We start from the raw sequence: 24,375 nt of genomic DNA, 5'->3' as shown, positions 1-24,375 counted from the left end.
TTCCCACGTTTAATGTTGTTATTGTTATGTAAATTATTTCAAAATAAAACTATAAAAAAATTAACTCACTGTAAAGCAATTATAACCCTTGCTCAAGAACGTTTTTGGACCTGGGAGAAATGTAATATAAAAGTGAATGGAAAATTTGTATATTTGCAGCAAGCAACTTCACGTGTTGTGTTCGTCTAATGCTTTTCTGGTTATTATCCCAATGGAAACAAAGGAATAAATACATTGGGATTTATTTCTAGAGTTTCCCAAGGCACATGTCTCCTTCACTATAGCCTCCCACTAGTCTTGAAACGCATTCCCCTTTCATCGCCATGTTAAAGTGGCAACATTACCGTAAATTTTACCACTGATAATGCAAAGAGTTTACAACCATAGCGGCTCGTCCTAGGTAAGAAATTCCAACACCTGAGACTGGGAAGACGTGACCTGCAACAACTATTTCCTCTTATTACAGGATATACACAAAAGAGTGTATTTTTCCGTATTTTGTCAAATATCGTGGTTCTTCTGTGACCTTGGGCGTATGGGACACTCTGTATATATATTTAGAATGTTTCCTTGCAGTCAGATCTGATTCATTGCAGCAGAGTCGGGGCATCTTCCGTGCGTAGTTATCTCACATAGTTCACATAGTTTCTCTAACGCAACTTCATTGTGGCCGCTGCCTGCCCGTTAACTGACCAGTCCTTGGCTCTTCGTTAAGTAAACATTTTAGCTGACGCAAGTAATTAGTGATGTAGATAACCATGTTCTCAAGATACAAATCTTGTTTAACTTGTCTCCGCAAATTAATTTAATAAGATTAGAGATTCCGATGGCGGTCACGATGTCGATTGTTGTCTTGTAGGTATCGACATTTCGATGAAATATATCGCTTCTAAATTTAGCATAAAATTCTAACAAGAAGAATGAATCAATACGTTCATCCGAAAGGTGAATAACCAGTTATAAGATATCATGGCGTCACAAGACAACATTCGATTAAATAATTTTGTCCTACAGAACTAAAAGTCCTCTTTGTGGCTTGTTCATTACCTTCCTCTCATTCTTCGCTTTGTAGCTTTATAATTCCATGTCAAATTTGGTCACCTGTCTTCACATATTCTTCCCAAATTAGGCAGGATGGAATTATATTTGGATTGTGCCAAGCTGTAAGAAATTCCATAGAGCAGAATCATTTTTATGTCGTCGACAGTCGCTCAGATAGTCAATAAATTATCCGAATTTAATGAAAGCCGAATGTTCATTACCGTGTTCACAAAATTCCGCTATTTAATCTTATTCTGAGCCAAATAAATCTAACCCATGTTCTCCCACACCACTTTCTCCATTTTATTTAATTATTCTATCCACGCCTAAACCATGCGAGTGGCCTCGTCCCTTCTGGCTTCCCAACCAAAATTTTCCGCGAATTTCTCATTCCCAGTCCATCTCAAACTCCATAATTTTTATAAAGCTGATAACATGTGCTGACGACTAAAAATTATGCCGTATTCTTCAGGATTCCGCCACTTCACCACAGCAACGTTCAAATATTCCCTTCAGTTGTCTCTTTTCTTTTCGACTAAATGTGAGAGACAAGTTTCGTAACCATATAAAACATCAGACAAAGTTATAGATTTGTATTTTTCATACAACAAATGAGGAAAAGCATTCTGAACTGCATGATAAGAATAGTTCTTAGAATCTAATTTCCTGCTAATTTCTCATGAAAGCAACTCTGTTATGTTCCCGTCTTAGGTCTACTACCAGCGAATATTCTAGGCGAACAGGTAAGTAACTAATAACTGTAGAAGGATACTTATTCTTTATTTCACATCTATACACATTCTTCAAATAAACGTTACACGTCCTGATTAACACTAATATGTATTATATTTCATACATCAATACACAGTCTACTATGTGGTTAAACGAAATCAAGAAATTTGATTTGAGCTTCATGGGAAACAGGAATTGTATCTGATTGCTTCGAAATAATATGAAACTCCCATAGGACATTTATTAACAGCAGTGTCGATTTAACCTTGATAACAGACACTATTCGTTGCTAAGAGCAGTCTTGCACGAAACTCAGTGTTCATTGTAACAGCTTATTCACGTTATGCTGGAGAGAGGTGCGATGCATAGGAGCTACCAACATAACAATTTATATTTTTGTATATCAAAATAAAAATAGTAGTTGCAAGTGAGAGAGACACCCAGTAGGCCACCATAATTAAAAATAATTTCGTCTGACAAATCACTTTGGATTTGTCAGTTCGCGTTACAGACTGGGTGACTGACATTTATTTTCTCTTAAGTTCACGCAGTACTGAACTAGATTAACCCAAGCTAAAGACAGACGGTTACTTGCGTGCCTTTGTGCTTAAGCTCTGTGTTGACCTAATTCACACATCTAAATATTGCATACTTTATATTCGGAAGTCCCGAAGTTGGAATCCCGGCCGGAGACCGGTTTTCCTGACTCAATTTCTTTTTGTGATTTTCTTCCGTCAGGAAAACGCTGGAAGATTCTTATTATAATACTCAATGTTAATATTGTTTTCCACGTACATAAAATGTTGTTATTAGTTATGTTATGCAGCAACATAATTCGACAAGCATGTGTCATCTTCAGGGTATCATAGTTGTTTAATTATATTGTTTTGTACATAATCTTATTATAGTTTTAACAAATATATTCTTTTGTGATTTACCATGTTATTGTATTCTTATAATCAATTTAAATTAATAGCTAAGTTCACCGACCGCTATTTTACGTATTACATATTGCCAATTTAACCTTTCCTACGCTGACATTATAAGAGCAATTTGAAAAAGTCTACTTTAAGTAGCAATTGAAGAATAATAGATGCTGCAGGTAAATATCTAAAACACACAGACCTAATGTCAAGTTTATGTATTACAGTAATTAACAACATACTTCAATCAGACTGTATTACGTACAATAACAGATACTATGTATTTCATAATTAATGTACGCATAAGCTGTCATGGCGTCTGATTGATTCTGCTGTTCTGTGGAAAAGTTGGTGGCAACTGAACACAATATTCCAGATAACCCCCTCAAATAAACAATGTCAAAATTGAAAGAAGTCTGAGATATGCAGAACAGTTATTTCTATGTGTCACTCTGTTAAAGTTTTTTTAAGTCCAAGTCCTGTGACCACAAGTCCCTACAAGTACAACGTTTAAGCTTAAATTTTGAAGCGGATTAACGCGCAGTGGCAGAACAATCCGGGAATCGATCCCCAATTCCCTGCTGTGTGATTCAGCAAGGCCTGTAGCGTGTACATTTTTGCTTAGCGTTTTGTTTTTTCCGCGTTTCTCCTCCCCTCACCCCAACCCACCGATATTTTGCCTGCATCATTCATTTGAGCGAAACAAAACTCACCCAGGCTGAATGCCACCATCCACACGACAAACCTGTGTGTCGGAAATCCTGTCAATCACATAAGTGTTGCCTTTACAAAAATTCTTCCTTAAATTACAGATGTAAACCTATTGATCTTGATTTCAATAGCCCTGGTGTTGAGATGACTATATCAATAACAGTGATAATGATGGAAAACATAGCACACATGGGATAAATAAGATATGTGTACCATAGCTTATTTTGATGATGTTTGTCTTCTGGGTAGATACGCTGTATAAACGATAACCTGTCACGCTGAGTGTAGAGGCAGCAAGAACCTCTGAAGCTTCAGTAAACTTCTACCAGTCTGAATAACGCAAGAACCCACAAGACAGCCATCTTCGTACACGGCGTCATGAGAACGTGAATTCTCAGTAACTTATTCTAGTAAGAAAACTAATTTGAGGAAAATAAATCATTGAATTCACATTCGTACATGGCACAACGTTAAAATGCAAAGTTACTTCAAGGACTAGGTTGTGATGATGTCGACTAGATTCAATTTCGGACAATATCCAGCGACGGGCATCTTTATGATAACCGTAACATATTTTCTATAACACGATGATGGTTCATTATTTCCTTTTCGTTACACATAAGCTACTAACTACGTAGCTAACTAACGAACTAACTCAATGGAACAGAGTTGTCCTTGCGAAATGAATAGTCACACACTCGGCTAACCAGGAAATTACCCGCCTTTATTCATTATCGTGTTTTCAGGAGTCCACAAGCGGTCTTCATGTTGAGCCACATAATTTTAGCCCTCACATTATCATCCATCCATCTACGCCTAGTTCTTCAAAGTGGTCTCTTTCTTCAGTCTTTGCAATTAGAATTCTTCTTGCATTTTTATAACCCCATAAGCGTCATTTTCCCATCTAATCTCATCCTTCATCCGGTCATTCTAACAATATCTAGTGAATAGCATAAATGATGAATCTCCTTGTTAGGCAGTTTTCTCAAAGCCTCTCATCAGTTTACTCCTTTTGGGTTCAAATATTCTTCTCAGCACTCTATATTCAAACACCCTCACTCTGTGTTATTCCTCTAAAATGAGAGATCAAGTTTCACACCCACCTAACACAACAGTAAAATATACAGCTTTATATTTTAATCATTACGTTCTTAGATAGCAGACTGAAGACAGTTGATTCTGCACTAAGTGGTAACAGACACTCTTGAATTTAATCTGCTCTTAATTACTCCAAGACTGCAATTCTGAAGTCGCACTCACTTCCACATAAATAAACTTTGCCACATTTTAAAAGATCTTATTGACTATATTTGTAATTTGATATCAGGATATCATAAATAAGATATAACTTAGAAAGCCTATTAATGGATAGGAGGATAATATTAAAATAGTCCTATATTTTGCAACAATAAATCATTAAGAACAGGGTCTAACGACGCGTTTTTGTGCGTGTGGTTACAATTCTTGAATTCCATTAAAGCAAAGAACATCTTACTAACTGAATAACTATAATTTCTTTGCAAATATTCTCTACTATGAAGTCAGCCATAAGTTACTTACTTGCATTGTTATTTAGTTACATTCAAAACGAAGCTGTCATGGTCGGAAATATTGCTCTAATGTGCTTCAAAATTAACGGAAACAACCAGTTGAGGTTAATGTAATACCACTGTCACATAAAATTTATTCGCTTTTAATGTACGAATTCAGGTATATTTTTCATTTTTTATTGTCCTTTTTTGCAATAACATTTGGTTAGCTGAAGAAGCTACACTGGTACTTTTTGTTTGACTAATTTTCTTCACAGATGGCTCTCGTGTTCTTGTTGATGATGTGTCTTGCTCATTGTTACTGTCCTGCCTCCCCCCCTCCCAAATCCCACCTCTCCAAAACCTCATTTGTCATCCCCATCCGATCACCAGCACGCACATGTGTTTCTGTTTAGAATTTTTAAGATTCTGACACTGAAGTAAATATCCAATTGATAAAAAACTATTGAGCGTTTTTGTCTAGCTGCTAAAGCAATTTACTTTTATGGGCAAGGAAAGTGTTTTTGCTTCGAGCTTCTTCCAGTAGTCGACATATTGAAAGCCATTAATAAAACTCACACACCCACAAGCCTTCACTTATCCAGATCTTACTTTACTGTGCCCAAAGGGCACTGCTCACTTATTAATCTATACAATGCTCATAAAGCTGTCAAGTCCTTCCCTTTCCAACAACAAGTACACGTGAGACGGCCGAATACAATGGTCGCTTAAAAGCTGGAATCCTAGGTTCGAATCTCTGTTCATTTTCCTCAACGTCCATAGTTACCATCACCCTGACAGACAACGTGTCCCTGTGACTTACCTTTACGATACTAAGACGTACATCGGTGATGAAAAACGACAATCCGAGGGTAGCACACCAACTGCTGGTCTTCTAAAATGTGGCAGGCAGACTGATTTTATGAAATAAAATAAAATAAAAGATACTAATGCGATTTTTGTCGTAGCCCCTAAATCTTTATAAACCTCTGCATTACTCAGATCTGGTAGGCGTATTATAATATTTACATGCGTTGCATTTAAGAGGTCCTTGCTGCCTCCATTATCAGGGTGATGATGATATATACATCTAAAACGTTGATAATCTTCTACCAGACTACTCGGCGCTACAACCTAGAAGACAGCCATCTCTGGATTGAAGTAGCTCGGGAAAGAATGTAATGGGAAAGCTTTTGTCAAATGACTATGGTTAAGCTTCGTGTATCTCAGTAAACTGAGAATTTATTTCATAATAGCTATCGACAATTCAAGAATAACTCTTTATAAAAGATCCGTCCCTTCCCTGAATTTATAATTTACCGATCAGAAATAATTTATTAAACCTAACGTTAAGATAAAAATTCCTTACTCCGCTAATGCGTTGACGAGATGTCCCGTCAGAGTAATGAATAACACGAGCCTGGCGCAGTGGCGCATTCATTTATATTGTACGGCAAAACACGCGAGCAATCTTCTTCCTATGTTCAGGTTGACAGGTTTATTCATTATGTAATTTATTATATAGGTTTATATATTGAAATGATAAGGAAAACGTTGCATTGCCGTGAAAATGTTTCGTATCATAAATACTAAAGGACCATTAACAATACAACGCTTTGTGAAATTAAGTGAAATACACGGGTAAACTGTGATAGATGGAACGCATTCTGAAATTCAGTTCAACGATGTACTTTTTGCAGGAAATAAATATATTTGTTAAGACACATTCATAAAGTGCTTAATACATGCCTTAGCTCAAAGATCACTGTCATCTCGGTTGCAGAGCTATAAAATCGAGAATCGCTCTGATGATGGACGCAGCAAGTACCTCTGAAACGTCTGTTAACTTCTACCAGTCTACAGGCTCTACAACCCAGGAGGCAGTCATTTTTGTACTCACCACCGTGAGAACCTCAATTCTCAAATCATGCCTTAACTTACTTTCAAGATTACTATAATTAGGCCCACTCAACCAGTAAATGTTAATAAACAGTTTGATAATCCTAAAGATAGAGTATTTTTCTCTTTTACTGGTTGTTGAATAAGAAACATATTCGTTTGAAAATAATAGTGGTTCTGAATGAATGAATGTGAGGTGTTCTGTATTCAGCAGTAACTTTCTGTACACATACGATGTAAATGTTGAAGTACACGAAAATTGCTAATAAATTATTTGTTTATTATTATCCAGTGTTCTGTCTGACGACAGGGTCCATTGCTCTGCCCAAAAGAGCTCTCCAGTTTTCCTTATTCTGCTAATAAATAAGGGATACAAATAAAACTAACTCACAAAGTAACTTTTATGTGTGTGTGTGTGTGTGTGTGTGTTGGTGGAAAAGGCCCTTTGAAATTCAACGGAAAATAATTCAGTACTTTCATTCCTACCCCATTTATTCTTTCCCTTTATCCTTTTCGTCCCTTCTCTTCTTTCGACATACTCTTAAAAGCTGCCTAACTGTGCCAGCATTTGTAAAATATAAAATATAACACCTGTAAAATGCAACATTTACCATTATTACTGACAACTCTATGAGCGATGCTTAATAGCCACACATAATCATAGAATAACACAGTTTTTTTTTCAGACCTTGCGTAATAAAATCTATTTATCGTTGACTGATTCTTTTAAAAATTAAAATAAATAAAAATCTGTAGAACGATCTTTACGAAACTGTTTATAAAGGTGTCAACTAACGTCACACAAGTTACAGCTTTGTATAATAAAGCATAACGAAATTTCAGAAACAAACTTAGAACACTGTATTTAAGTTCTCGTTACCAGAACTGTACTTGAGGAAGCCTCGTTCATTTTGTTTTAAGAAATGATTGAAACCCCTTCCTGGTCTCTTCTTAACATTATGAAAAGTATTTCCAAGCTTGGGCCAGGGTAAAATTAATAGAAAACATTACACAATGGCAAGGAGTGAGACAATGTGCTGCACTCTGTCGGTGGCGCGTGGGGTTTCTCAGAACAAAAGAAGAGCGATATTCTCCTCGATAAATCTTGGACGGGTCCATTATTGCAACACAGGCCTTCGCAATATTATAATATAGCCAGGTATTGTGTGTGTGGAGGCAAAACAGAACGGAATATTTGCACCTACGCAAACATCGCTAGTTCAGAAAGTATGGGCAATTTTCTGAAAGGAGACTACGATATTCTGAAACGGTGCTGCATCACGCTATGCTTTTTATTATTATATTTTGTGGCTAAAATTAAATTCCTTTCTGTAAGGGAACACAACAGCGATGTAATCGAACGTTGTTACATGCGATGTAAGGCTCACGGCCTGCCAATTAGGAGCAAACATGTTTAGATTCTTGAGATATTGTGTTCATTAGGTGTCCGCATATACATGGTACACTTAACACCTCGTTAAATTATTTCGAAACTTAAATTCTTCTTCCTTAAGTCAAATAAATTATCCGTACATAGAAATCAGACCAAGCCAATCATCAGAAAATACACTGTAGCCTACAGTAACAAATCCTTTCACAAACTTTCGATTAACGTCTTTTCTAGTTAATATGCTTAAGAAGTAGAAATTCTTTTGTCTTCGCAACCAAAACAATCCGGAGTCCCATCCAACATCAGCCCTTGATGCTGAAATGTGAATCTTCGTCTCTTTCCACCTGTGCCCCTTTTAGGTCTGCACGCCTTACCTTAATTAGTTATCTTGGTTTAAAATTTAATACCGTTCATTATGAAACTAGACCTATAAACAAATGTGTACTTATTATCAAGTTACCTTCCTTTAATTTTTTTATACAGTGGATTCCGGTTAAATTGGACACATCGAGACTAGAACACCTTGGCCCAATTAAGAGGCTGCCCCAATTATGCGAAATTCCACGTAAAGAGTTCTTTAAGATTTGTCCCAATTAACCGGAATCTACTGTATATAAATAAGACATAAAATCTCAAGTCTCAGTATCTGTATTTTTTTTTTAGATTTACGAAAAATTCAATCATGTTGTTCTCTTGGGCTTTTGTAGCCGCGAGGGTTCGTAGCTCTGAAGATGGTTCCCTCCCTGACTGTCGCAGTTTTCCGACAAGACAGGCAACTTGCATGACAGTGGCAATTCTTGTGCAACAATATAAACCTACTCTTATTGGTATTGCGACATTGAGTATATATACGTGCTACATGTTCAGCCCATCAAACTTCGCTGTCATCTTAATCCTATGTGTTCTGTATAAATCAAGACTTCCTCGTCATAACGACTCCTGGAATATTTGTTGCCCAGTGCAAAAACTCCAAAAGGCTTTAAGAATAATTTGACGTCGTTTATTTATGTACATTCCTGCTTCTGGTGATTTTACTGTCAAGCAAAACGACGCTCAGCATTCTTCTTTATAAGGCAGTCCAGAGGCTAATGCCGCTTTTAACGAAATCCGAATCGTAGATTAAAAAACATGCATCAAACGTAGCAATTCACTTCACACTCCTTCCTGAAAAGCGCCTCTTTCAACTTTTTCCCTCCCTTTGCAGAAATAAATGCGACGTAAAGAGGTACATGGCTGCGAAAAGGAACCAAGTAACATAATTTATCAATAAAGGAATATTAAAGGCTTCTCGCCGCCAATAAATTATTATTGTTACTGTTATTATAATTGTTATTGTTATCATCTCAACCTTTAAAGGGGAATAAACTAAAATAAAATAAAATAAAATAAAATAAAATACTGTTTCTCGCAAAGTAATTTTCATACTAAAGACGTCTTAAATTGATTTTAACAATTAATCCAAGAACCACAAGGTCTTATTCCGCGTATAAACAGGGATAATGAGTTCGAATTCCACCAGGGACATGTTCGCCAATGTTGCCAAATAAAAGTAACTATACGGTAGCAATACAGTTACAAAGTTTTCCTTAGAAGGTTTAATATGTACTGAACTGGTCAAGAAATTTATGTCCGAGTCGCTGCTTCCATCATCAGGGCGGTGTGTATGGCAGCAAGCATGTCTGAAACGTCGGTAAACTTGTACCAGACTACGTGGCGCAACAACCCAGAAGTCAGCTATCTTTAGAGAGAACCTCAAACGCTAATTGTTATAATTCAAACTGACTCTCAAATGATCGTGTGTGGAGAATCAAAATTTCTGTCATTTGCAAAATGTAATAATGCACAAAAGTACAACCGGAAATGTAACTTACATACATGTAATACTACTATGTACATGAATAATTGTTAAGAAACACTAACTTCGTAGACCGAGACGTAGGTGGTGGGGAGATATAATTGACGTGGGAATGTAAACAATATTGAAATGGTTTCAGAGGGATCTCAATTGTAAACTTTTGAGATAGCATCGATAAGCTTTCGGGTGCCATGACAAGAAATTTGCTTTCAAAAGTTCAATGCCTCTTGTGTTTTCAGTGAAGTTCGGTTATAGTTAGTTATTTAGTTCATTTATTTGTTTGTCAGTCTGTTACCATAGCGACATAAAAAAATTAAACTTTAGTTAACACTTATATTTGTCTGTGGTTTCCTGCGAAAGCAAATTACTTTTTCTGTTTTTTTATATGCAACAGGTGGCCACACGACAGACTGCAGCCATTTTTATACTTCACATACGATTTTACGCAAGGAAATCAGAAGAAAATACGTTTTTCAAATTTACTGTGATTATGTAGGCATAAAGAAAAGAGATTGGAAGGAAGATAGGGCTAAGTCAAAATTGTTATTTCTTTTCGTAAACTGATTATTTTATATTCTTCATCTTAGGTTAAATTATATGACGGTAACATTCACAGTGTAGAGTACATAAAATTTCATAGCAGGGTTGTAATATTCCAGGCCGTCAGCCACTTAATAAAATGTTTCTTCCCGTTGTTTTCTCTGTTTAAAAAATTCTTTCCTTCGTTTCTTGGTCCACTTTTGCTCTCAGTCTTCCTTTCTCCGCACATAAAAACAATTAGCCCCTTTCCGCCGTAACAAATCTAATACAGTTACCGTGTTACATCGCTTTAAAAACGTATTTTCTCTTTTTATATACCCCAACTAAATTTTTCAGGCAGACCAGACTACCAATTTAACTTCCTCTCTTCTCTGTGTTCTCTGTTTTTCCCCCTTTTTTACATTTTGATGGGATTATCTGTTCTGGAATAAAAAGTCCTGACCGCTAGTGTCCGGTTTCCCTTCCCTCATAGCGCGGTTCCCCCCCCCCCCCCCCTCCAGCCACATTTTTTTTTACACAAAGCATTCTTCTGGTGGTCAAACAATTTCACGAGTAGCCGGCCAGACCTTCTCCCTTTCAACCCTTACTGGCCCATATAAAACATCGTGTGACCCTCTTTTTTGTGAATGGTGTAATACATTGGAAGTTATTTAGTTTAGAGCATACAGCGTGAGAGTTGGGAATTTGGTTTTGGGAGTGGACAAATGGACAGAAGGTTAAAAAAAAAGGACAGTGAAAACAGAAAAGGGGGTGGATGATATGCTAGGTTAGTCGGTCAGTCCATTTTACTGTGTATATACACTGAAGTGTCAGACAAGGCAAAGCTAAAACGACTTCTTTTTAACATGACACGGGCTTTGTTAATTCAAAATGCCTTTAATCTGAGATAATACGTTTTTATAACGAGCAACGCAAAAGGATAAAAATCTGCTAAATTTCCTTCGACGTTTTAAATATTAAATTCTTCTAAAATTGCCGTTTACACATTAGATCTCTCCTCTGTATTTCCATGTCTTATTCCTCCACATATAAGTGGACGCATAAGACATAATTATTTTATAAATACTACAGTCTAATGTATTTTTTCACAAACACAGGCCTTACAGGCTGGAGGGCCGTATTCGATTCTCGACACGGCTAGACCTTACATTTCATCACAACGTCTAGACTGACTCTGGAGCTCACCGAGCCTCTTCTGCAATGGATATAAGATTTCTTTCTTAGTAGGTAAAGCCATCCATTCACCTACATCTAGTGATTAGATTAAGAATATGTGAAGCTATAAGCAGATAATCTTTACTCCAGATGGTAACAAGGTGAAGAAATAGCAGGAGCTCTCCCCCAATGCTCCATGATAGTGTGTTGCGTCATAGCTTTGCTTGTTACTGCTGGCATATATTTTGATTTTTTCCTTGTTTAATTTTTAACCATCGTCTTTTTAATTCTATTTATGCTGTTATCATCTACTGTTACACTAATATTTTGATATTTATTGTGTAATGGGCGTTACATTTTGAAACCAACCTCAATTATAAAAGTGATTAACAAAGCATACTATGTTGCGCTATGGTTATTATTGCTTATTTATTATTATTATTACTCCATCTATTCACAACTTTATAGTGTATTAACTTCTATGTACCCGAGACAAACCTTGTTCCTGAGGTACACAGTGCAACAGAGTTTCCTAAATACATTTTCTTTTTAATGTGTTACATGTATTATACAGTTAATATTATTATTATTATTATTGAACTAAATTATTATTATTATTACATTAACAAGCGTTTCAAGTGCAACTTGAAATACGAAACAGATTCAAATTTGACAAAGTAACTCTAAATTTAACACTTATCACGTAGTCGGGAAAGTTACTTTACATTTCAAAATAATTTTCAAAAAATAGCTACAAATTTCTTACGACTGCGTAATTGTTGGAGCCATTTGTTAGAAATTTCTTGTGCAGAAAACAAGATAAAGACTCACAAAGCACAACGAATTTACGCTCCATCTTTTGAGCATCTTGAGAAACGTCTTGAAAGTTTGACTCCAGCTACGGACCATCACATCGATTTTTTACTCAGAAACCCTCTTGATTTGTCGCGGGGTGAGGGAGACAAACAGTCGGAGAGTCAGATTAATTCTGCTAACCGCCACTAGATACCGACACTGACTGGGACGCCACGACGCATCATGACAAGGCGTCTATCCACCCACTGACCTCAGACGAATTCCGACTCCAACGAAACAAACAGCAAAAGCAAATACATTGAATGAATATAAAAATAAACTAATTCATTCATTCGAGCAATTCGGATTACCTATGATTGCTTCGGTATCTTTTTCTGGTTTGTTTTTGTCAGATTTCATTTCCCCTAAGTTCCCTTTGATAACATTTTGCCCTGGTTTGCTTTGGCCTTATTTCGTTTCCCGAGTTTGCTTTCGTTCGATTTGCTTTAGTTTGCTTCGATCTTGTCTAGTTCAGTTTACTTTGGTCTGATTTGTTTTGGATTCTCTAGGTTTCGTCTGGTATGGTTTGGTTTCTCTTGGTTTCGATTGTTATGGTTTTGTTTGGTCTACTCTGGTTTGGCCCTTTCTGATCTGATCTTGGCTAATCTGTTTGATTTGTCTTGGTTTGGTCTGATCTGGCCCGATTTGGTCAGGTCTGGTCTAGTCTGGTCTAGTATGGTCTAGTCAGGTATGGTCTAGTTTGGTTTGGTCTGGTCTACTCTGCTTTGGTCTTGTCTGGTTTGGTTTGTCTTGATTTGGTCTGATCTGGACTTGTGTGGTTTCGTCTGTCTGGTCTGGCCTGGGCTGGTCTAGTCTAGTTTGGTTTGGTTTGATCTGGTCTTCTCTGATTTGGTCTAATCTGGTCTGGTCTATTGTGGTCTACTCTGGTTTAATCAAAGTCTGGTCTGGTGTGGTGTTGTCTAGTCTAGTCTACTTTGCTTTTGTATGGTCTGCTCAGCCCGTTCGGTTCGAGTAATCGATTAGTGGGTTATTTAACGATATTGTATTAACTAGGAAGGTTATGCGACGACCACCTACTCGTATCCAGAACAGAAGTCCAGAGTGCATCAAACTTTACTTTCAGCCCCCTTTAGTTAGTCATGACATGTTACACGCAGGGAAAACTTAAAGTGGTACACTTTTCATAGATTTTAAAAGCAGTAGGGTACGATATCTGTACAATATTTCAAGGGTTCTAACGTATAAGAAAATACGCGACAAGCAAATTAGTAACGGGTATAGTCGCTGTTTCGGAAAACTGTCACTCGATGTTAAATTTTACCACTGTGTGGAGAAAGCTAAGTCGACGGTATTAGCACAGGATGAAAGGAATTAGAATCTACAGTAGAGTGTATTTATTTTAAAATCTGAAATAAATGGGAAACTGAGTAAAAATACAGCACTCTGAGGGCGGAACATAAAATGTAGGAGAGGGGTGAAGTGAAAGAAAAGAGGGTGAAACATGGTGCGAGGGTGGGGTAAGTGTAAGAATAAAAAAGAAGGGGATGGAAAGGGGGGATGGTTTGAAATGTTTTCCGTGCTTTTTATTGATTTGCAACGACCCACCGTCAGAGAAGACGCCAAGGAATAAGAAAAAAAGAGAGAAGTTCAACGAGAAAAGAACTTAAATGAGCGTCCATCTTGTAAAGTTAAATTACAAAATCAATAAAGAACGCCATTGAAGGGCAATAAATGGGCTGTCTACTGGAAACTGCAGAACGCGTACATTTGTTAACATTTTTCCCATTGGCCCATAACAAGACGACATCGCCTGCCTTAATTCCAGCACTCAAGTCTTTTGTGTTTTCAAGTTTAATGGAACATTACTTCACGACATATCAAATCATGTAAAATTATATTTGTCCCCGTATGTGTTAGAACGTGCATAAAAATTAAGAAAATACAAATTTTATAACTGTAGTAAGTAAAATAAATGGATGTACTGCAGGATTCATTGAAAATGGCAGAAGATATCATGAAAGATAAATAAGAACTAGGCTACTACTAAGTTGGATTGGGGGAAAAGGCTTGAATGAAAATATCATGGCAGACCAACCCAAGAATTGCCAATTTAAAGAACATTACTGACTGCCTTCCATGTTCAATATCTATGTCATATAGCCACAGAATTTACTTATATATCGTCTTTTTTTAGCTTTCTTAAGACGTCTAATAGAACTTGTTCAATAGAGATTCGGTTTCGTCTTCACAGGTCAATACACCGCATAAGAACGCAACCGCAGTTTTCTTAGAACCTGAGGGGTATTGTGGAACCAAATTGTCTTAATATCTTACCACTTTATGTAACAATGCTTTCTCAACTGCACAAGTTATAAACCATCAAATTTTATGATGGGTGTGAATAATGAATTTGTAAAAATGTGGAAGGAAGCAGACTGTGGCCTGCTTTTAATGTAACACTGGCTGTACAATCGGAGTTCGATACCCGACAGTCACAGGTTTCTTTCTTCTCAGTTAAATCGCGAATAAATGACAGAGTCCGAGGCATATGATCACTCACTTCCATTCGTAGTCGAGACAAGAAATGTGTGGAGCGTTCTTTAGCGTTTTCTTAAACCTTCATAGCATGAGGCGAAAGGCATGCAGTCAATTTGCTTGACATAACTAAAGAAGAACACGCAAAGGTTCATGATAGCTCGTCTCCGAGTTGAAAAGTCGATCTCGGGAACTTCAGAATACAAAGCAGAAATTATAACCACCGACTGTAACATTCGGTCTTAAGAGATGTCAAAACATTTTCAGTGAATCATGAAGAATGAAATTCTTTTATGACTGCAGACAATAGTTCTAAGACCTATCTCAATCAAATAACAGGTGTCGTACGAAATGGGCCATGTTAAGATACTGCAGTTACTTCAAAGGAATGAAAAGATTTTTTTCCTCGTCGCGCCAAACAAATAGTTTTTAAAGTGTTGAAAGATGAGACCACACAAACATTTTAAACGTGTCATTATACAAGTACATAACACCACCCCTAAACATATTGGGGTTAATAAGGCACAGGGGATAAAAAACTGTGCAAAAAAGGGTTGTAAAAAAGATTCATTGCTCTTTTTTACTAGACGTCCCGTGGGGTGAATCTTTTTGTAATGGTGTGAGAGACCCTTTGGAGGTTTATATAGGAGGTAAGCTATGTTTAAAACCACTCCATGATACTGAGGTGATCCTTCATAGTGAAAGAAGGGGGAAAAAAACAGGTTGTAAAAATAAACGAGGCAGAGGTAGAAGTGAGAAAGAAATTTTAGGTTAAAGTGTTTATTAAGCTGTCGCGTGGAGAAGCTGTGAAAGTGTTGCGGTGTTGTATCATGTTGTTTAACAAGGCGCACTTGGCGGCAGTCAGGAGTGCAGAGGAGGGGCTGGAAAAATTGGAATGTTTTTAAATGTGAAGCTCGGCGTGGAAAAAGGGGGAAAGAATATATTAACGCGATAGAGGTGTGTCTCGTAGACTAATATGATATGAAAAGAAAGGTAGGTACGCTTCGAACCACAATACGTGGCAATTAGTGGAACGTTGTAGGTTTTAAAAAGTAGCTTTTTTTTTCCCCTTCGCTGTCCATGTTAATTACCCACAGGGATTAATTTCAACACTTTACATGCTTCGTGTTTATCTGTGCGGTGTAGGGAATTTAAAAAAAAAAAGCTTCTGGTTACAGTTTTTAATCCTACAAGCAACGGAAAATGAAGAGCCTCTTGTCGAAAACATTTTAAAGTCGATTAAAATCTCTTCCTCACCAACTCGCATCTCTATTTATTTATTTTTTTATTTTTACAAGCAGCAAAAGTAGTAATGAAAACATTTCACTTGTTCATCCTCTCAAGCAGAATTATAAATGTTACACATAGAAATCCTAACCAGACACTTTACGATCGTGTACCATGGCGAAAGTAATGACACTTTATCAACTATAAACTATGAAACATTTGGCTGGTATTATTTCTAGTCTGGTAGAAGTTAACCAACCTTTCAGAAGTGTTTATTGCCTCCAGCATCAGGGTGAAGATGCCTATTTTTCAAAGAATACTTTAAACCTTTCCTTGCTAAATTATTTTTAAATAAGACAATGATTTTTTCTTCATACGTACATGGTGACACGTTACTTTTACAATTTTTAAATGTGGTGATAGTGGTTTCACTCAAATGTTTGGTAAGAAACATGGGCCCGATTACAGACAAAAACAAAAAATTGTTAAATGAGTTATCTAGCTGTTATAATTTAAAGGTTTAAGCGGAAAAGTAATGTTTCAAAATTATTTATCGTCACTCCAATTTTATGAACAAAATTCCGACACAAATCTTACAAACTAAATAGAAACAAAACACCCAAATGACAGTGTATCCAGAATTTAATTTTTCAAAGGTATTTTAAAAATCAATACACCTTTCGTGTAACTATAGACTTCAATTTTGTCTCGACGCTCTGCGTCGCAAAACCAGCGTCGTATCGTAGGGCGTAAAATTAGTTCTGTGAGGTGAGGTTGTGGTACACTGCTTTCATGATTATTAATTTCAGTCACAAATTATGCACTTAAAAATGTTTCATGCTTGCCACAATGCATTTTGTCTGTTGTATTCTGTAATTCGCACCCAAAATCGAAGGTCCGAGGTTTTTTCCTAATCGCATAATAGCTATTGAATCTTAAAAAATAACCTGATTTAATAGATCACAATGTCCACTTAATTAGGATTTGAGGATTTCAAGGCTGTGAGTAATAAGATGGCTGTCCTCTACCAGACTATATGGCGCTACAACCCATAAGACAGCCATCTTCGTGTTCACGTAAGTTCATCAATGAATTCCGGTTGTAAAGAGTCGGATTTGAATTACCGGCTGTCATAGAGTAGCCACAAAGAATGGCAAAATCCTAAGGAAGGGGAGAGCGATTTAAAAATAAGAAACATATTTAAAAGAAGAAAACTTTCGAAATAATAAGAAATAAATTAAAAGATATATAAGAACGAAATAAAATAAATACACAGAAGTGAAGCTCAGGAAGAATACATTTTCATTCGTAAGTAATTAAGAAAATTTCAACAATAATTGGGCAGTGGCCACTTTTCACAAAAAAATTTAATTTCACATTTATTCAAATATTTGTTCATAACTGTATTATACGTGTGAGGTCAGATCTCATATAACTACTGTAGATGAGAATCCTTCGTATTCTGAACCGTTAAGGCGATTTGCCGGGAGACTGCGACGGGAGATCGCCGTTAACTGGAGGAGCGACGTGCCGGCAAACCAAAGGAGCGGCGGCCGGACCCTGGCGTACGGCACGGAGCTACTACAGTACTCATTCTGCTCACTGGAAGTGTGGACTCTGTACGAGCAGCCACATAAGTCTAATAGTTTATTTATGGGCATTGTACAAACCGGAGAAGGAGCTGGGTGTCTTCGAATGGCTTCCAGAATGACGGATTGACATAAAGAAATGTGGGGGGAATATATCGTGGCCTATTTCAATATAATTCATGCAGCAATGAAATAGAAACTATGATAGTTGCTAAAAGCAGAGAAGGAAATCGTAGTTGCCTATTTTCAACAGAGACAATGAAATTAAAACAAAATTGATACTGTAATTTTTAATTTTAAAATCTTTCCGAAGAGAAAAATAATCGAGTATACAAATTTCAAATTGTAAAAATCATGAATTCTAAATTTTGTTCAGAGTAAATTTATTAGCTTCGCATAATTATTAAAATAAATATAGATTATTTCCTAAAAAACATTAACTAACTGATATTTGTAATGAACACGCTTTGTTTTCTTTGAAGTAGAAGGTGAATGTCTAAGTGTCATTTAAAAGAGCTTCAGGCTTCTGAGTACCAAGACAATGGATTTTATTCAGTTACTTTAGCATCGAACTATCACGAGACGACGACCTTCACAGGGCAACACCGGAAACACTGCCCTAGTCGGAATTCAAACTAAAGACACCCACATTCGTGTAATCTTAACTCGTGCGTGTCTGAGACGGCTCTGTCGAAAAGAGTTTTCTCAAGCACTGTAAGAAATAAATGGTAAAATTTCACATTCATTCCATTAAATTAATTATTATATTCACTATTTGCAGAATATTTATCGCTCATCACATTAAAAGCATAATGCAGTTAACCTAATTTGATTGTAACAGTATAAAAGCTATGTAGTATTTTAATGTCAAAGATGTGACTAAATCAGACTATAATACTATATCGCAGAAATAAACCTTTATTCGTCAACCAGCTGATTGATTTCCGTGTTTCGCTGTTATTCTTCTAATAATCTAAACACGTGTGTGCCCCACAAACGATGACGAAACGCTATAACATAATTTATCATGTTGTCCTAAACCTGTCTCACGAGAAAAAATAGGATGTTGCGAAAGGTACAAGATATGTTACCTTATATACTTTATTGTCCCATGTACAAGATGCCGGTAAACCTTAATTATCACAGACACCCATTACATTCGTCTTTCTCCATTGATGCCTGGGATTTCAATGTTTGCCTTGACTAGATTCAAGCACAGGTCTGTCTAGTTCGAAGTCGTCTATTCCAGTGGTATTCAACCTATTTTGTTCGCGTACCCCCAGATATAATTTCTCTTCAACTTTGTACCCCCAAAGTTGTTGGTGTATAATTCAAGTTATACATAGTATATAATCTACATCTAAAATAAATTAAATAAATTACATCCAAAATAATGTATTAAATCTGTCCCTGATTATTCAGTGTTTATCATAAAATAATATTTTTATTAAATTTCACATACCCCTGAAGATGTCCTCGCGTACCCCCGGGGGTACGCGTACCCCAGGTTGAATACCACTGGTCTATTCTATCAGATTTCCTTCTTCACGAGTTATTTTCAATTCGGATAACCTGAGTGTTTGCCTGAAATATTGATATCAAGATGTAGGCTGTCTTGAAAAGTTCATCAATCTAGCTACGAAATTCAGCACATCTTGTAAACTTAACCTGAAGGTCATTATTGTGAGCACAAACACCGAACATCGGAATACATCTTGAGTCTGTAGAATCTCCTCCATAAACAGCGGTAAACATTTCGATATGAAGTTATGTTCGAGAATGCACATATTCTGGCAGTGTACCCAACATATTCGCAGCTGCAAAACTTTTGCGCAACTCGAGTAAGCAGCGGCCTAGCAACTTGGGTGACCTTGACTCGAGAATCACGGCGGAGGTTGGGAGATTGTTACATGAGGTCGAATCTGTTTCTAGTTTTATTTCTGTCACTGTTGAGTTGCTTTTTAAATGGTACACTGTGGTTCGGAAGTTAAGGCCGAGGCGTTGGCTTTCTTGGTAGGCAGAGAGACGACCCGATGTTCCGATGGCTGGTCTATATCCCCCACAGCCGGCAAGAACCACACCTCCATGCAGCCTGGGGTAAACGCCACCGGTGTCGTGACGTATGGCTGTCTGACGGGGGTGGAGGGAGTCATGCTGTACCACATCTCGTATCAACGGCCCACAAACACTATCTTGGACCAAGTACGAAGCCAAACGTTGTAATGGAAAAGCGCTAAGACGTTCCAAGTGACGCGACTTGGAAGACGAATCAGTTTCTTTCGCAGTTCTGTCAGCAATGTGTCCGTCTTTCCGTTCGCCCATTCTTTGTTTATGTTCCTTTCTTTTACTTTACTGCAGCTGTTTTGTATTTCCAGGTGCATTCTTTTTGATATTTAATAATATATTGTTAATAGTGAAAGCCATAGTTCTCGAATCTCAATTTGGATTTTTTTTTTTCCTTTTTGAATGTTCCGACTTCGACAATGAATTCTGTCAGACAGGCCGCAGGACTCCTTAGAAAGAAGATTAGCCGATATGTACAGACTAGACTATTCAAATATCGTCATTTATTCCCCTACCTAAAAGCTGCCAAAATGAATAGCCCAGTGACGTTTCACAGATGAGCAAATTCACACACAGAAATTGGCCTACTGGAAACTGAAAGATTTGACTGTGTCAAAATTATGTTTCGAGTCACTGGAGAAAACGAGAGAAGGGGGTAGGGGGGTTCTTACGAGAGGGTTCGGTCTCAGATGGGTATTGATCCACCGCACCTTTTAAAACTCACTGAAGTTGCATTATGGGTAAACTAAGCTTCACGTACAGCACAGAGAAATAAATGGGAGAATGATATTAAAATGTATAAGTGAAATGGATTGTTAAAATATGAGTTTTATTAAAAGTGTTAAGACTAAAACACCACTTTTTACTCTGATATTGGCGGTATTAAAACTTTGGTTACTGCTGTAGGAGTATTATCTACATCGTTAATGAATTACTTTTAGCCAGTCAGTCCGTCCGTCAGGTAGGTAGTTGCGACCGCAACTAAAAAACAAGTTAGGCCTAATTCCTTACATACAAATCATGGACCTGATTGGCTGCTTAATGCCATAAATAATTCAAACAGCATTAAAAGATTCACTACACAGTCTTTCAGACTGAAGATTAATAGATAAAATTTCCTAAGCAAAAATGAATACGAAATAAATGAGTGTATGAAAAAACGTGTCCGTCCGCATTTTTAAGCTCCAAAACCATTGAACAAACGTGAGTGAAATTTTATAATTGTGGGGGCGCTAATTAAAAAGGTATTCCTTACTCCACATAGCCCCACGTAAAGCAAAGGTTAAATAATTTTATATAGAGCGGCTTAGCGTGCCGAAATTAGTACATGACAATAAATATATCCCCCGTAAGCTCTAAATTTCTATTTTAAATATTTTTCAAATGTGATAATTTTTAAACGACTACAACGAAAAATAATTTCTGACCACGCAGCGTCACGTTTCATAAATAAAATGTGAATTTATGTTACCATGGATACCGTAGGCGTATAAGAAAACAGTACGGTCTTCAAGACAAGCTTTCTGGGGTTTTTGAATGACTGCGATTCCATCATCCCAGCATGCGGTCTGTATGAAGACCACAATAAATTGTTTTGGATATCTGCTTTTAAAGAAGCGTATGTATTCATGATGCACGGACATCGTTTAAATAACATATCTATTTTCACAAAAATTACAATTTCAAATCTGCCTATTTGATTTGTAAAAATGAAAGTTGGATCGAACATACGAACGAAGCCCAAACACAGAACCAACTAATTAATATCGGCTGATGCATATTCATAGTTCCAATCCCAGCAGTCGCTTGGCATTAAGCTGCTCAAACGCTAGGATCATGGGTTCGAATACAGCTCGAAGCATAAAAGTATGCACGAGTTTCACTGTTTCGTCTTGTGGCGGTAGAGACCTTGAAATTATTCGTTCTTCTATCACCTCTCTGATTAAGGTAAAGGAAATCCTCGGCAGCAGGAGATCAAAATTCGAGTTCAGCTGTAGCAAAGAATTAATCTATGGCGATAGTATAAGTACTTTTTACCTTTATTTCCTTCCATTTGCTTAGCTGTTAACTTTTCAGTGAAACTTCAAATTATGCTGGAAGTGTTTTATCTAAGACCAAGCTCAGTTATTTCCCGTTTATGACAGGAATGTTCCCCCTTAGACCAAATACAGGAAGCAAAATACGAAAGAGATTTCAGAACAAAATGACACAGTAACAAAATAACCAAAACTCAAGAACACTGTTTTCGTTTCTTACACGTATTATTTTACATTACTTTAACTTGTGTATTCTCGGAAATACAGTAATATTTTTATAAAGAAATGTATCAGTTAATGACGATACCTTGCTAGGTAGACTTTGCTTTATACATTTCCAAATTCCTTTATTCAGTAAATAACGGTACGGTTATGCATTACCATAAGAGACCATGCATAATTAATGTAATGGATAATGTAGATTATTTCATAACACAATTCATATATATATATATATATATAAAAAAAAAATGTATGAGTCCTTATTTTTCTTTAAGCCAGTATTTCTAGCTAAAATCCTTCCCTTATTTCCTTAACCACCCCTTCTTGTCCCATACCTTTCATTACCAAATACTCTTCACCCTTCCCCTCATTTTCTGATAATTTTCAAAGTTCTTCGTAAACAATTTCTCATTGCTTTCTCTTTCCAAGACTCACACTGTTCTCATTCTCTGGCAGAGTACAAGAGGCAATTAAACGGACTGGTGAGGCCATTTTGAATTAAATGACGCAAGCACTGGAACTGTTCGCATGTTCTTGTCATTTGAAATATGCGAACAGCTTCGTCTCTCCATTGCTAATAACGATGGGAGATGAGGTGAGCTCACGCGAACACTGAGGGGAACAGTAATGATTTTAGATTTTTTGTAAGAATTCCAGATTCTAAAGCACAAACTTTATCACAGAGTATCTCCACGATTTTATGCGTTGTTTTCATGAAGTATGTGAAATGAACGCATAATGTTGAGGTAAATTTTGCTCACCGATATATGTAATCTGTATAAGTATTGGAAAGATTTCGAGATAAATGTTGAGATTGGAAACTTGCACTGAAGTTGTGGAGGTAATAGAATTTTTGTCAGTATCGACCCTCTGTAACCCCTACGTCACACGAAGCCCATAATGAATGTAAACATGTTTATTGTATATAGATTAATAACTATATGCAGGGGAAAATTTACGTATATGGTACAATATGAAACAACAGCCTAACTATGCTAACATACACTTAGAAAGAAATAATTTTATATGGATTTATAGCCTCGCAAAGACAGAAATAAAACACAATATCTTATGTATAATTGAATTATTTACATTTTTTAATTTAATATGAATTAATGTAATATAAAAATAGTGCTTCCGCGTTTTCAGAAGTTTTCATAATTAGTCGCTGGCCTCTTCCTGCCTTCATAGATAAGAACTCATGAAAACTTTACTTATATCGTCATTTAAATAACACGTATAATTGAATACTATGCATAAATATGTATATTAATATGGGTATAATAATAATAGGCTTGTTTAATAAAGAACATCAAATGTTTTAAATTGTATCTAAATAGACCTAACTATACATCCTCAACCAACATTCTACAAACATTTATCAGCAACTATCCCAGGCAAAATCAACGCCACGACAATTTTTACGTCTGTTCCAACTACATGTACAGTCTGTGTTGAAATCTTTACATTTTTATAGACTAATTCGCCCTTGAAAATATTAAAAAGTCAACGTTGTTTCCACGTCAACACAAGGCATACATCAATATTGTCTCTTGGAACTTGATCTGCATAAATGCTGAATAACAACTTTAAATTCTGATGAAAAATGCGTTTCTTGCAACGTAAAGTATCCAGTAATTAAAATTATTGATTAGTTGTTAGAAAAATGCTGGCAGTAAAGAGGAGAAGCGGAAATTGTGGTTTTAATTGGAAATAGGAGAAATATCTGCAATCTAAACCACTAACACGACTTTCAGACAAGTAACATCGTTATCTAAAATTTATTATTAAGTTTAGGCCGTTAGCGTCGTCAGCCGATTTTATTTTTATTGTGAAACACGAGGCTTGAAATTTAAGAGGAACGAGGGTTTTATCTTCTGCTTGTATTTATCAAGACTCTCTTTAAGGAAAAGCATCTAAAAACACGGGGCTTTCCTTTGAACAGCCTTACAACATGTAAAACAAATTCCCTTTCGTTTTACACACTTGTCCCTTTCTTCTAAACGTAATAAATTGATTCAAATCGGTCATTTTGTTTGAAATAAAGAAATGGACACCACATTGAAATGAAAGATGTGTTTTCATTGGTTTAAACATGAAGTCCCCAATAT

General features: G+C 36.5%; 1 protein-coding gene across 6 annotated transcripts in view; it reads right to left on the bottom strand.

Annotated features, from left to right (window-relative positions):
* dati (zinc finger protein datilografo) overlaps positions 1-24,375 on the bottom strand; it is a 592,807-nt gene that overhangs the window by 427,590 nt on the left and 140,842 nt on the right. The gene's annotated exons all lie outside the window — the stretch shown is intronic.

The sequence above is a fragment of the Zootermopsis nevadensis genome, unplaced genomic scaffold (genome assembly GCF_977971745.1).
Source record: "Zootermopsis nevadensis isolate Lab colony 2312 unplaced genomic scaffold, Znev_1.0 Znev_ptg000015l, whole genome shotgun sequence".
NCBI lineage: Eukaryota > Metazoa > Arthropoda > Insecta > Blattodea > Termopsidae > Zootermopsis > Zootermopsis nevadensis.
The sequence above is the reverse complement of the archived record's forward strand: the minus strand, read 5'-3'. Positions and strand labels throughout refer to the sequence as shown.